Source organism: Lathyrus oleraceus, chromosome 4 (genome assembly GCF_024323335.1).
Source record: "Lathyrus oleraceus cultivar Zhongwan6 chromosome 4, CAAS_Psat_ZW6_1.0, whole genome shotgun sequence".
NCBI classification, from domain to species: Eukaryota; Viridiplantae; Streptophyta; class Magnoliopsida; order Fabales; family Fabaceae; genus Lathyrus; species Lathyrus oleraceus.
Window position 1 is genome coordinate 233361380 of NC_066582.1, and position 15028 is coordinate 233376407.

The 15028-nt window shown below is 33.2% G+C and overlaps 1 long non-coding RNA gene across 1 annotated transcript; it reads left to right on the forward strand.

Moving 5' to 3' along the window:
* Positions 1–1243: 1243 nt before the first annotated feature.
* LOC127135386 (uncharacterized) lies at positions 1244–3411 on the forward strand. The gene is made up of 3 exons (XR_007808535.1): positions 1244–1884; positions 1973–2613; positions 2728–3411. It is a non-coding gene; the product is annotated as an uncharacterized LOC127135386 (long non-coding RNA).
* The last annotated feature ends 11617 nt before the right edge of the window (positions 3412–15028 follow it).

The window sequence follows — 15028 nt, forward strand, 5'->3', positions numbered from 1 at the left end:
CTCTCTCTCTCTCTCTCTCTCTCTCTCTCTCTCTCTCTCTCTCTCTCTCTCTCCTCTCTCTCTCTCTCTCCTCTATATATATATATATATATATATATATATATATATATATATATATATATATATATATATATATATATATATATATATATATATATATATATATATATATATATATAATAAAAAATGTATTTTTAAGATAAAATTAAATATAAATTATATTTAATTTGAATTTGTTTTAATAAATATAATTTTCTTCTATCTCCTCTGTAAATTATATTCCCCACTCACTCACAAATTATAGCACTTAATTAAATCTAAATGGTATGTCGGCATAAATTGTGTTTTGTAACCACTTCAGCCTCACATCACAATCATGGACCTCATTTGCTAACTGAAATTCTGTTGATGGGTAATCATACTTTACACGTTTTGCACTCTCGCATGCTAACTTCATACTATTTGCTTTCTACTAGTAATAGATAAGATTTTAGTGATGATTGATGAACACCATGGGTCTATTGGTCTCTATGTTTCTGCTTTAAAAAAATAAAATCTTCTGTGTTTTTAAAAAAATAGATTTTATATAATTGTTTTTTAAAATATTATAATTTTTTAAATATTTTTTTAAGTTAAAAAATTAATTTTAACATTTTATAATATAAATATATATTATTGAAGATTAAAACATATTCAAAATGATAATTCTTTTTAAAAATTATATCATAAAAATAATTTTTATGAAAATCTATTTAAAATAATTTTAAAATTAAGTAGTTTTTAAAAATTTTGATATTCGAAAAAATTTCAATAAAATGGTTAAATATTTATTCAAACCAAATTTTTATTTAAATTTTGTATAAAAAATTTCTTTGTAATTTTTGTTACACAAAATTATATTACATATAAAAGTCATTTAAAAAATAACTAAAACAAACGGGCCTTTACGAGACATTTTCAATCAATTTTTTAAAATTATATAAGAATTTTAAAAAAAATCATTTTGATCATATTTTCATCCTGACGCATCCTATTTCAAAAACTCATTTCGAAGCGTATAATTAAATATAGTCACAAATCAATCATTTGTTAAAAAATACAAATAAATCAGAAGTTTCAAAAAAAAATCCACTCGTCCAAATCAGAAGTTTCAAATTCTTTTGTGTGATTTTGTACCGTAAATATCAAAATTTTCAGTAATTGTGAAAATATTTATCGAAAATTTCACAATTTCCGGTACAAAATGATCTTCAAATCCTCGTAGTTATAAAAACTTTGTTTTTTTTCGGAAATTTTAGAGTTTCTGAAAAAATTGGGAAAATTTTAGATTAGTGAAATTTCCGATAGTTATTAATCTTTTTTATTTTTTTCGTTTTTTGCAGTGAAACACAAGGGCAGGAACGACACTATTGCAGACAAAACGACAGATAGAGCGGCAGACCAAGCTAGGGCTGCTGAGGCTGAGTCTTCCCATATACGTGTTGGACGAGTGGTTCCAATCGATTTACACCGGAAACAGTTGACTGAGCAGATCAGTTTCACGCACTCCGTAGCACCCGACGTCGAGCGGTTAGATCAGTTGAGCAGCCCAGAGATGATGTTGAGGTTGTTCATGACCCAACAATCGAGATAGATGCGACAAATATTATTGTTGAGGTTGCTAATGAGGTGGTCCAGCCAAATGTCATTATTGCAAATGAGGTGGTCCAATCAGATGTTAGTGTTGCTGATCTGGTCCCTTCTACTACTACCGACATAAAGGTTACGACTCCTTTGATCGAGCCGTCTATGCACACTGATGTAGGATTCCCGGGAGGATCCATTGACCGGTTGTTGCTTATCAAGTATGTTGACCATGTGGCATACCGACTATGGCATGGAGAGGTATATATATTTTATGTTTAACTTTAATTAATTTATTGTTGTTCCATGAAAGTTAAATGCTAATTTTTTAAAATTTGTTTGTTACAAGACCGCCTCCCAATGAAGGTTACATCGCACGGGTCTAAGCTGAAGAACTTTCCGAAGACTCTGATGCCTGAGCAGGTCAGTCGTATTGTATGTGATTTTGAGCTCCTTGATTTTGCTGACTGCTCACTTATCATGCTCGATGCTCCACTTCTTACTGCTTTTGTTGAGCAATGGCACAAGGAGACATCTTCATTTCGTATTTTGTTTGGGGAGATGACTATTACTCTGGATGATGCCTAATAATTGTTCCATCTCCCCATTGCCGAAAGATTTTGGACGAATCATGTTATTAGCCCGTCACTTGCATGTTTGACTCTTGCACGAGATTTGGGAGTTTCTGAGGAGACAGTGATGGAGGAGTTTGGCTTTAACAGGGGAGCTCACCTTCGTATGTCTTGACTTTGGGATAGGTTCGAGGAGCTTGTTGCAACACAAAGTTATGAGGCTACCGCTAGGGTGTACATGTTACATCTAGTATTATGTACTCTTTTTGCATACAAGTCAGATGTTTATATCGATGTCAGTACCTGACGTTGTTCAGTAGCCTTGACGTCACCACTTGGGCTTAGGGGTACGCTGCATTGACCATCCTATATATAACACTTGGAGTAGCGACAGTATTTGAGACCAGACAACTTGCTGGTTTGAGTTTATTACATGTGTAATTAAAATTACTATTTATTGTTGATTTTTTATTTAATTCTTACGAATAATATTTCTTAATTATTATTTATTGTGTTTGTGTTCTGATATTAGTGCTGGATATACGAGTATTTCCCCATCATCTGTGAGAGGAGGGTGTAACATTCCCTAGTGAGGACCCCACTAACGAGGAGATTGAGGGTCAAACAGTCACATCCAGGTGGTGTTGTAAAGTACAAGAGGGGGCTAGTTGCACTGACTGTAAATGATATCATCTAGACATCATACACTGATCATAGAGTCCACCGCGAGTTTGATGACTCTTCTTTATATTCAGATTATATACGGTGGGAGACCATGGTTGCTAGACATTTGCCTGAGAGGTGTCTGCAACAGTATGGTTACGTTTAGAGCATCCCACGACCAATTACGAATATTCCATTTGTGGGCATTGACAAGTGGATTCAGAGTAAAATCATTAGCTTTGGTCGTGCCATTAGAGATCATGCGGTTACGGTTCAGCATGCCTCGTAGTGCGAGGATGGTTACTTGGAATGGTACCTTATTGTATCACACCCTCGCACCATCCCACCTGTTAAGCATACAGGTGATATTGGGCCTTTCGATGTTGGGGTACCTGTCAATGACGTGTGGCCGTCACTTCCTACAGCTGATGTTGATGACCATCAACACCTCTGGATGATTGCAGTTATTCTGAATAACCTCATGGATTTGGTATATCCATATGACTAGGTTTATACTAGATTATCTCGTGTTGCACACATAGTCTGTGGGAGACCTATTTAGCCATTGTTGTTATCTTTAAGTATTATTTGTATATTACATGTAACATTATTCAGACATGTTCATCAGAACTTTTTATTAGATAATATTTTTTATAATCGATAAATTATATGAGAATGTGAGAATGAATAAGAACCATCAGATTAAAATGAATAGTTGGATTAAACCGTAACTTTAAGTGAATCATGAGAAAAAAATTCAAATTACGTGTGCAATTATAGAGGAAAGAGAATAAATACGAACACTTTAAAAAGAGAACAGAAATCATTAATTAAATTTAAAAAAATATATTTTAATCAGGATCATTAATTTAATAGTTATTATTAAATTCTCGTATTCTCATATAACTTATTTTTATTTGATATATTATATAAAAACATAAAATAATGATATATATTAGAAAAAAAGTAGATGAAAGTAATTACTATAAAAACGTGAAGATGATAAATTTTTTTTAAAAGTTGAATAAAAGTTAAATAATGTTAAGAAGATATTCATTTAATACACTCTCTTTTCTCTTTTGATTAGTTAAAATTTTATATGAAACTCATTAAATTATTTGAATTCCTACAAATTAAGATAAACCTCTATAAATGGTAACCAATAGAAAATGTTTTGGATAGTATAATGTCATAATTTCTCAAGTAAATGGTAGGATGGGTAATGAAAATATAGTAAGTATAAGGTTTTACTTTACAAATTATAAAGAAAGTAATGAAATTCTATAGCTCATATGACATTGAACTTTATAAATATAAAAGATCCAATCACAAAGCAGTAAGATAAATCTTAAAATTTGGGTTGACCTACTCTGAAGGTGACGAGAAACACAAGAAATTGAGCTTTTAAAAAATATTTTTTTTCAACCCACCACAACAAGCAGGAAAAAAAATACAAAAATAATGAACAATTATTTTTATCCTAGTTCGTTGTTAACTAAGCTATGTCAAGTCCATCCGCCAATGTGATTTCTCCTTATCAACAAGGACTTAATCCACTATAACCAAATTGATTACAACATAAAGACCTACAGTCAATGTCTTCTTGAGTATTTTGACTAAACCCTAGTCACTTAAGGAAAATGCAATCAAATCGATTGAAATACAAAGGTGTATTTATAAAGTGCTTCTCAAAAAGCAGAATACACAAATGAATACAAGTTTCTCACGTAAAATATATTCTATGAAGAGTATGAACAGAAGTTATAGTGTGTGTTTTCTTTTCTCTCAAAATATTTCACAAGTGCACTATTCACGTAGATGATGAATTGTATAGCGTAGTGTGTTGTAGCGTGAATTATCAATGTTCATTCTTCCAAGTCTCCTTTATATATGGAATGAAAAGATACGTTGGAGGATAGAATCGGAATACCAAAATGCAGTTGTATCCTTGCATAACACTTGTGAGAATGAGAGGTAAAATGGTACAATAGTACAGTCCTCTGCCCACAAAATTAGTATAGTGGAGGGAATATTTGATCTTGTATTGTGTACTATTTTCCTTACGTAAAAACCTTTGATCTTATCCTCAATATTAATGGGCTTTTGATATATAGGTGATGAGTCATGCATAAGAAAATATTAAGAATTTGGTCAAATAACTTCAGAACCTTGGTCTTCAGAGTCTTGACACAGTTCATTAAAACCTGGTCTTTAGAGTCTGGTGACATAGTTCAGAGTGTTAAGAGAATAGAGCTTCAGAGCATATCAGTATCAGAAGCATCAGAGTTGCAAAGATTTGGATTAGCATAGAGTCAGAAGCGTTGAAGTACATAATCCAGAGCTTGAATATTTTATAAATCATGTATCTCAGAGTTAGAGTGCACTAGGTTCAGAATTTGATGACATCACATATCATTCATTCAAATTCAAAACCTGAGTCTAGAATCTGCACACTAAACAAATTGATTAGGGTACAAAATTATTCTCTAAGAATCTATGAATTGTTATCATCAAAATATAAGGCTAGATGCAAAATCAAATCTTGTTCTTACAATCTCCCCCTTTTTGATGATGACAAAACCATAAATTTTGATGAATAATTTTTTACTTGGTTCAATCATATAAAAACATCAAAGTGAGGTTTGTAAGATCCACCTAAATTTTATACTATTAAAATTAGTTCCCAACTTAGAATTTCAAAGTTAGGTTTGCAAGCTCCCCCTGAATTTAAGACTTTAAAATAATCTTAACATATAAAATATCCCAATCAGCATGAAAGAAATAACTTCCTATAATATAGAAGCCTGGTTACATAAGTATTCAGAATTCACTATGCTTTAAGTATCATAAAGTCTGATTAATGTCTTCTGAAAAAGTCTTAACTCCTGAAAAACTTGGTTAACTTGAAACATGATGAACTTATTCAAAGTTCCCAAATTACTTAATCAGAGTCAGAAATAAGAATATTAAAGATAAATGTTGGGTGACAAAAAGGAAATAGGTATATCAAAATCGTATCACTCTTCTCCCCCTTTGTCATCAATCAAAAAGAAAGAAAATAGACAAAGTAAAAAAAAAGGAACTTCATTTCATTGAAAAATGAATAAGGTACAAAATCAGAAATGATAAAAACTTAAAAACTAGGAAAGCAACAAGTTTTAAAAACTAGAAGGGATGGCAGTCTAGATAAGATAGCATGAAACATTCCTTAAATCTTGTTGCTCGTTTCAGCTTGTTCCTTGAACATCTCATCTTGTTTGTCCAGCCGAGTCCTTACAACTTCAATCTCTTTTTTCAACTCTTGCATAGCCATCATAACTAGAGGATTGGGTTCAGAACCAGAGCCTTCAGCTTCCATAGATTGATGTGTTCCAGAAGATATTACTATTGCAGTTTCTTGAGTAGAAGGAGGAACTTCGACTTTAACTTCAGTTTCTTCATCTACCATAATTTCAGGAGAGGGATGAGGATTAACTATAACATCTGCTTCAGCTTCTTCTTCTTCTTCTTCAACAGTCAGAACTATCGGGATTTCATTTCCAAGAGGAAGAACTAGTCTTATAGGAGATTTTGGGGAGAAAAACTCCACAAGAGGCTCTAAGAATTCAATCAAATTGTCACTGAATCTTCTATGAGCACCTATATAACACAGTTCCTTTAGCTCCCTAGAACGTGAATTCATCCACCTTTTGAAGTTAGCCCAGACAACATCACTCTAAGCAAGATTGACATAATTTATGCAATCTTGTACTACAGAGTGAAGACGTTCATTTGACTCTGATTCGAATTATCTAACTAAATTATCTATTTCCTCAGGGTCTGTGATAGGGTTAGGTTCATATTCTATCTCAAAGTCAGAAGAAATGTTTATGGTTTGGTTAGAAAGGATGTTTATTATTTGGTCAGAAGAATAAGGGGTGGGCGGTTCATTGTTTCTGATTCGTTTCATGAAGGTGTCAATGACAGGTTCATCTATGATAGGTTAGGGGTTGGAGTTGGTGGAGTGGGTGAGTCTTCTGGAAAGACACGAGCTATAGGGATTGTGAGGGTCATTGAAGCTGGAGTGGAAAAGACAGAATCAAAAGAATAGTCTTCTGTTTGTATAGGTTGAGGGTCAGTGGGAGTAGGTTCAAAAGTTGGTGGTGGTAATGGTGTTTGTTTAGATGTTAATGGTGGTGTTGGTTCAGTTGGTTGTTCAGTAGAGATAGTGGTGGTTGGTTCAGATGTGGTATTTAGATTGAGGATTTCAGAGAGTAATGTTGGTGGTATAATGATTGTGGGCACTGGGGCAGTGGTTGATTATGCTATTATTGAAATAAGTATGAGGAGTGTTACATAACCATTTGGTACAAATGTGGTGGTTATTTTAGAAACACTTAATGGTTTTGGAGGGGGAATGGTTATGGTTCCAAATGGAATATATCTTGAAGATGGTGGTGGAATCGGTTGTAATAGGAATAAATGAAGTAGAAAGATCAGAACTAACAAAATTAAAATAAGTCTTAGTCATAGGATACTTACCATGACTTCTAGAAGGAGTCACTTCAGAAGGCTTAACAGGCTCAGAACTGACAACTTCTGCTTCTGGTTTTATTATGTCTCTCAAAAGTCCAGAAGTCCTAGCAAGTTTGGTGGGGGGTATGACAATTCTAGAAGGTCTATCACTAGAATACTTAGGTTTCCTCTTTCTCTTAAGGGAGTACACATTAATAGGATGATTTCGGATCTCCTCATGAGAAAACGCAAATAGAGTTATACATGTTGCCAAGCAATCAACTATATAAGACTCCAGAACCTCTATAGGATATTCCTTGGAGAAGAGAGGATAATCATCCACTAGAATTCTTCTAGTACTAACAGTCGTCTTGTCCAGAAACTTTGAAGGATCAACAACTATTTTGATCAAGGACATGCTCTTCATATTTCTTCCATTGAAATTCTTCCCAATTTCAAATTCCACTTTTTATATCATTCATACTTCCATTAGCATTTGCACAAGCTTGTTTTCAAACAAAATCTCAGAAATTGACCTTCCTAGAGGTATCCATTTTTTGAGTTTAAAAGATCCATTTCTTGTTTCCTTAACCATCTCCTTCTGATACTTGAAGAGGATAAAAGGTAGGTTCACTTTAGTTCCAGTAGACAGATAATACAAGATGTACTTCTGATATGCATTGATATAATCAACTGAGTTTGATGAAGGTCTGGGATGAATGCAATCCATAATCATCTTGAACTAAACTGTAAGATGATGATGTAGTTTCTTAATGTTGGAGGAGGGATTTCCATCTAGAAATATTACTCTAGCAATTTGTTCCATTATATCCTTCTTAGCCAGCATCTCAAAACAACATTTCCCATAACCATCATGACTGAGAATTTTAACAATGGACTTCTCATAAATGGTGATCTTGTGACCTAACACTAAAGACGTTACTTGAAGATTCGTAACTGAAGGAAAGATCCAGAATTGCTTCACTAACTCAGTGTAAACATATACTTTGAGATGTTCAAAGTAACTTTCCCAACCTTGACTTCTAATACCTCAAGTTAAATCATATTTGTTTTCCTTGAAGTTTTCAACATCCACCATTAACTCACAGAGAACTTCTAACTAACCAATCGGGGTAGAAAGTTTTAGTTCTTGAATTCCTTCTCTTAGTTTCTCTAGTTGTTGAGGTTGTTTCTATTCTTGTTGAGTTTGTTCTTGATATTGTGCCATTGTTGATGAAGAACAGAGGTTTTGGGTTGCAGAGAATTTTTAGTTTGAAGAGAGAAAGTGTGGGAAGTGAATCTAGCGTAAGTGTGTGAAATGGGTTTATATAAGGGTTTTTTGCAATCACGAATAATATTTTGAATAGTGCATAAATTCTAACAAGGGGTAAATCATGGAGATTTTATCTAATCCCAAGAGATTTATTCCCCTAATGTGTCACTCAGTCGTTCAGAAGTGTTTCAGTTTTCTAAGACAATTGGCTTTAAAATTGCTCCACTAACCAAGTCTGATTGACAACTATTTAATGCATAAATTGTTCAGTATCCAGAAGATAGAACATTGAACCAAACAAGTTATGACTAGATACTTCTAGACTTATGAAACCTTCTCAATCCAGAAGACTCAAATGTTCATAGTCAAAATATCAGAGTCTCATTAAACCATTCTGAAAAATTAAGCATTCTAAGACAATCATCCTTTTTCATTCTGAACATAAATCCATTTTTAAATTTCTCAGAATGAAAACAAATCTATTTTCAGCAAGGGGTTTTGTAAAGATATCATCCAATTGATGGTATGTATCAATAAATTTTAAGTTTAAAATTCCCTTATGAATATAGTTACGTATAAAATGATGTTTAATCTCAAATGTTTAGCTCTAGAATGTAAAATGGGATTCTTAGATAAAAATATAGCAGAAGTATTATCATAGAGAATATGAATGTTACTCTCATATATCTGAAAATCTTTTATCTAACTTTTCATCTAGAGCATCTGAGTGTTGCATCCATAAGTTGCAATGTATTCAACTTGAACAATTGATAATGCTATGGTTGAGTGTCTCTTATTGGACCATGAGATCAAGTTGTCTCCCAGAAACTAACAACTTTCAGAAGTGATTTTTCTTTCAAGTATATCTCCAGCGTAATCAACATCACAATAACCCACTAGCTTGTACTTTTTTGATTTTCTATAACACAAGTCAAGGTTAATAGTACCTTTCAGATACCTGAAGATCCTCGTAACAACTGTTAAATAGTATTCTGTAGGATTTGATTGGAAGCAAGCACACAAACAAACACTAAAAATGTCAGGTCTAGAAGCAGTTAACTATAAGAGAGAACCAATCATAGCTATGTATACCTTTTTCTCTAGATTTTCACTTACCTCATCCTTTTCAAGGATGCATATAAGATGCATATGAGACTTTGCTATCTTGCATTCTGACATGCCAAACTTCTTCAGAAGTTCTTTAGTACATTTACTCTGATGGATATATGTTCCTTCTGGACTTTGATTAATATGAATTCTTAGGAAGAACTCGAGTTCTCCCACCAGACTCATCTTAAATTATGCCTGCATAGACTTCGAAAATTCCTTGCACAAAGAGGCATTAGCAGAACCAAATATGATATCATCCACATAGATTTGAACAACAAGGATATCATTTTTGAATGTTTTACAAAACAAAGTTGTATCAACCTTCCCTCTGGTGAAATCATTTTCTAAAATAAAATTGCTTAGTCTTTCATACCATGCTCTATGAGCTTGTTTCAGACCATACAATGATTTCTTAAGTTTGAAAAAAAAATTGGGTTTTAATGATTTTCAAAACCAGGAGGTTGGTGTACATACACTTCTTCAGTTATGTAACCATTCAGAAATGCACTCTTAACATCCATCTGATACAAGATGATGTTATGATTAACAACAAAATAAATTAAGAGACAAATAGACTCTAAACTGGAAAATGGTGCAAAGGTCTCAGTATAGTCAATCCCCTCTTGCTGACTATAGTCTTGTGCAACCAGTCTGACCTTATTTATTACTACCTCTCCTTGTTTGTTCAACTTGTTTTTGAAGACCCACTTTGTCCCAATGACATGAGTTCCTTTGGGTCTAGGCACAAGAGTCCACACATCATTTCTGGAGAAATGTTCAGTTCTTCTTGCACTTCCAGAATCCACTCAGTGTCAAGAAGCACTTCATCAATAGATGTGGTGTTTAAACCAAAAGGTGGGTGTTTTAACCAAGATGGTGATTAACCCAAAGAGAGAAATAAGAGTGGTGTTTAAACCAAAGAGAAAAGGAAATGGTGTTTAAACCAAAGAGGTGGATGTTTTAACCAAGATGGTGATTAACCCAAAGAGAGAAATAAGAGTGGTGTTTAAACCAAAGAGAAAAGGAAAGCGATGTTTAAACAAAAGATATGGGTGTTTTAACCAAGATGGTGATTAACCCAAAGAGAGAAATAAGAGTGGTATTTAAACCAGAGAGAAAAGGAGAATGGTGTTTAAACTAAAGATGTTGGTGTTTTAACTAAGGTGGTGATTAATCAAAAGATAGAAATAAGAGTGGTGTTTAAACCAAATAGAAAAGGAAAGTGGTTTAAACCAAAGAGAAAAGGAAAGTGGTGTTTAAATCAAAGATGTTGGTGTTTTAACCAAAGAGGCGATTAATCCAAAGAGAGAAATATGAGTGTGGTATTTTAACCGAGAATCAGTGAATAACCAAACGGAAAGGGTATATTAACCAGGATGTTGTGATTAACCCAAGGGAGACGTATTATGATGCTTTTGATCATGGTTATGAATGATTTATTTATGAAATTTGTGAGGAGAGTTTAATCGTTGGTACTTAGAGGGAGACAAGCATCTAACCACATGCTAATTACGACCGACAATCAGAATACTCGGGAGCTGAGAGGATAGTTACTTCCTAACCACTCTTTTTTGCCCTAAGAGGACCGAATTAAACTCGTTATTTGTTAAGTGTTTTTGAATGGAAGACAAGCATTGAGACACAAGCTAAGTATGACCGACAACCCAAGTAATTGAGAAAGGTTGTGCATAAGTACGTACACCCCATCCTTTTTCATCCAGTTTGTTGCAAAAAAGGTTTTGAAAATCACTTGACGTTGGATGAAGTGTTTGAGTTTTGAATTGTGAATGTGTGAATGAAATGGAAGAGATACTTGACGTTGGATTAAACACTCGCGATGCATTCAATTAAAATTGATTTTAAAAAAACACTTGACATTGAATCAAGTTTTATTTTTGTTCTTTTGAAACAAAGTTATTTTTATTGTTTTTTGGTTATGTTAAGTTAATGGCGCATAAAGAAAGCGATAAAACTAAATTATTACACGTTCATGGAATCAGGAGACATTCTACCCATAATATGAGGATAGATCATAAACCATACAAGAATTAAATCCATACAACCATACACCATACAAGTAAAAATAATCAAAAATGCGTGTAAAATATACTAAATAAATTAGCACACAATAAAACTATATCGAATTAAACTAAATGAAAAGAATATTTCTAAGGTTATTATCTAAAAATTATTGCAGAAAGATTTCCTAAAAAATAGTGAGAAAATTATCTTTAAAAAATTAAAATAGTAAGTGTTATTATGCATGAGAATGTATGTATAAAAAAATAGTGTTAGGTTGATAAAATAAAACTAAAACAGACCCAAGGAAAATTGACCTCATTACTAGTGCAGAAAAAACAAAAAAAAGGGTGTAGATAGAAAACATGAGAAAATGGGCTGAAATTAATACAAAAATAATAAAATGAAAATAAAATAAAATCAAAAATAAAATCAAAAGAGGAAGACCCTACTGAGCCGAACCAGTTGGCCGGTCTAAACCGGACCGGACCAGTCCAACTTTATCCCTCCCCCAATCTAACTAACACGTGAAATACCAAGGAAATGGAGCAACCACTCCAAGGATGAACATGGTGGGATTTGGGGGGCCGGTTGACTGGCCAACCAGATGTGGCAGTGGCGGCGGCCCCTTCCATAAGGGAAGGGGGTACTTTATCATCTACTTTTATCTTCTCCATACTTCCTCCATCAATGGCCTCTTGAAATTAAACATGTAAAAATTCTATTTTTACTCAAAAAATATGAAAAATAAGAGTTTTATGTTAGACTTTCTATGACTTTTAAGATTCTAGTGCTAATTCTAAGCTAAAGTTATAAGTGAGGTTTGGTTTGGATTGTTGGCATTCAAGAAAAGTACTTATTTTGTTGTATGTCAAAGTTTGGGGTTTTAGTGTAAAAAAGTGATTTTTTTAAATAAGTTGTTTCATGTTATATGCTTGAATCCATTCTAATGCAATGCTTAATTAAATTCTATGCAAAAACTATGTTAGAAATTTCTATGTTGATTATTCTTTACTATTTGAATATGCTTTTTGTGAAAGTAAAAAAAGTGCTTATTAAATAAGCTGTTATGGACATGGGGATAAATTAAGGTTCTACCATATGCATTCAACAAGAATCATTCACTCAAGCATTCATGACAATGGTATGTGAAATTCTGGTATTCAGATATCAGATATCGTATGCAATGTCACGACACTAATATCAGGACCTCACACAACAATAATAGGAAGCAGATAATAGATGTCGTATACAATGTCACGACACCAGGTTCAAGACATGTCACACCAGAAACAATAACAGTGTAAAAAGCAGGAAGAAAATAACACAGGTCCATTGTTAACCCAGTTCAGTGCAACATCACCCACATCTAGGGGCTACCAAGCCAGGAAGGAAATCCACTATAATAATATTAGTTTGAAGTTATAAACAACCTCTTATTTTACAAACTTCTCATCTAATCATTACCCGTGAAATTTCTATCTAAGACTCTCCTAGATATGAGACCCTTCTCATTTCCCTTCAATCACACAACAGTGATAACAACTGAAAAATAATCAAAGAAAAGAAGACACGCTTCCAATGAAACATAATGCACTCTTGCTTAAAAGCTCATGAGTGATTCACAATTACAACTCAATAAACTCAGTTCAATTCAAGTATCAAAGAGATACTAGAATGGCTCACAAATAACAATGACAACCAAACCCTAACAAAGACAATTTCTGGCGTTGCTTCTTCTGTCAATTAGGTTTAGTAACATCTTTTTTAAATAGTCTTTGGTAAGCATGGGCTTCAGGATAAAAAAATATCATATCAAAACAAACTAAAATAAATCAAATCCAATGTCTTATTAAATGTTTCGACATCTAGTCTGCACAATCAAATGTTTCCTTAAATGTTTCGATATCTGTGATGTAGAATAAAATTTGATGTCTCCATAAATGTTTCGACATCTATTCTGCAAAATCAAATCTGATGTCTCCATAAATGTTTCGACATCCAGTCTACACAATCAAATATTTCCTTAAATGTTTCAACATCTGCTCTGCAGAATCAAATCTGATGTCTCCATAAATGTTTCAACATTCAGTATGCACAATCTTCTTCAGAATCAAATTGAATCTCAACATCCCTTATTATGAAATAAGTGCACAATTGGAAACGAAATAAGAGTTCCTTAAATAAACCTTCTTGGACAGTCAGATATGATGGCTAAATATTTAGAGAATCTTCAGATATCTCATAATAAAATAAGTCTTCCAAGAAGTAAAACAAAACATGCAAAGATGTCTGATTAACATGCCACAACATCTTGCTCAACATCTTCCTGTGATACAAGTTTTAACAAAATTGATGTCAATCATAAAAACACAGAACTAACAATCTCCCCATTTGGCAAATTTTGGCTAAAACAACCTTTGCATCATATAGTTGGAGAAAAGATAAAACAACAACAATAACCACAAGCACAACAACCAAACACTTGGTATAACACCATATCAGAGGCACACACAGCAGAAATAAGTAGTAGAAACCCAGCCTCACAGAAAAGACATATAGAGAAATAAACTCTCACACTCCAAGCCTCCTTCAAAAAGAAAATGTCAAGACATTCTGTCTGGCATCACAACAAGCACACAACAGCCTAACCACAAACAAAATTCTCTAAAACAAAAAGTCAGAACATTTGTTCTGACATCATAGTAAGCACACAACATCCTAAGCATAAAAAGAATTCTTTGAAACAAAATGTCAAGACATTCTGTCTGACATCACAACAAGTACACAACAACCTTAGTACAAACAAATGAAACTCCCCCTGAATGTCATGACCAACAACACATAAATAAATCCCCCTATCATATAGGAAACATACTCCCCCTTAAAGAAATAGCCTTGACATAGAGAATAAAATAAATCAAGAACACAACTAGTACACCTCTTCACTATCTACTCCCCTTTTTAGTCATAATATGACAAACCAAACAGACATTCATCAATGGCAATGTAACAATATAGAAAATTAGTAGCAGAACATGTGAGTGATAACATGAAATAATATCACATTTTTGGACTCGATTTAATTAAATTATATTATTATTTGTTTCAATTTATTTCATATTATTCGATATTACGTGGTATTTTCCCTTCTATTTGTCTCAGGTAACTTATTTGAAGCTTAAGTGAAAAAGGAAGAAAAGGAGGTGCAAAAAGAGGATGAAAGAGCATTCCACTAAAGCCCAGCCCACAACTACAAAGGAGATGCGCTGAG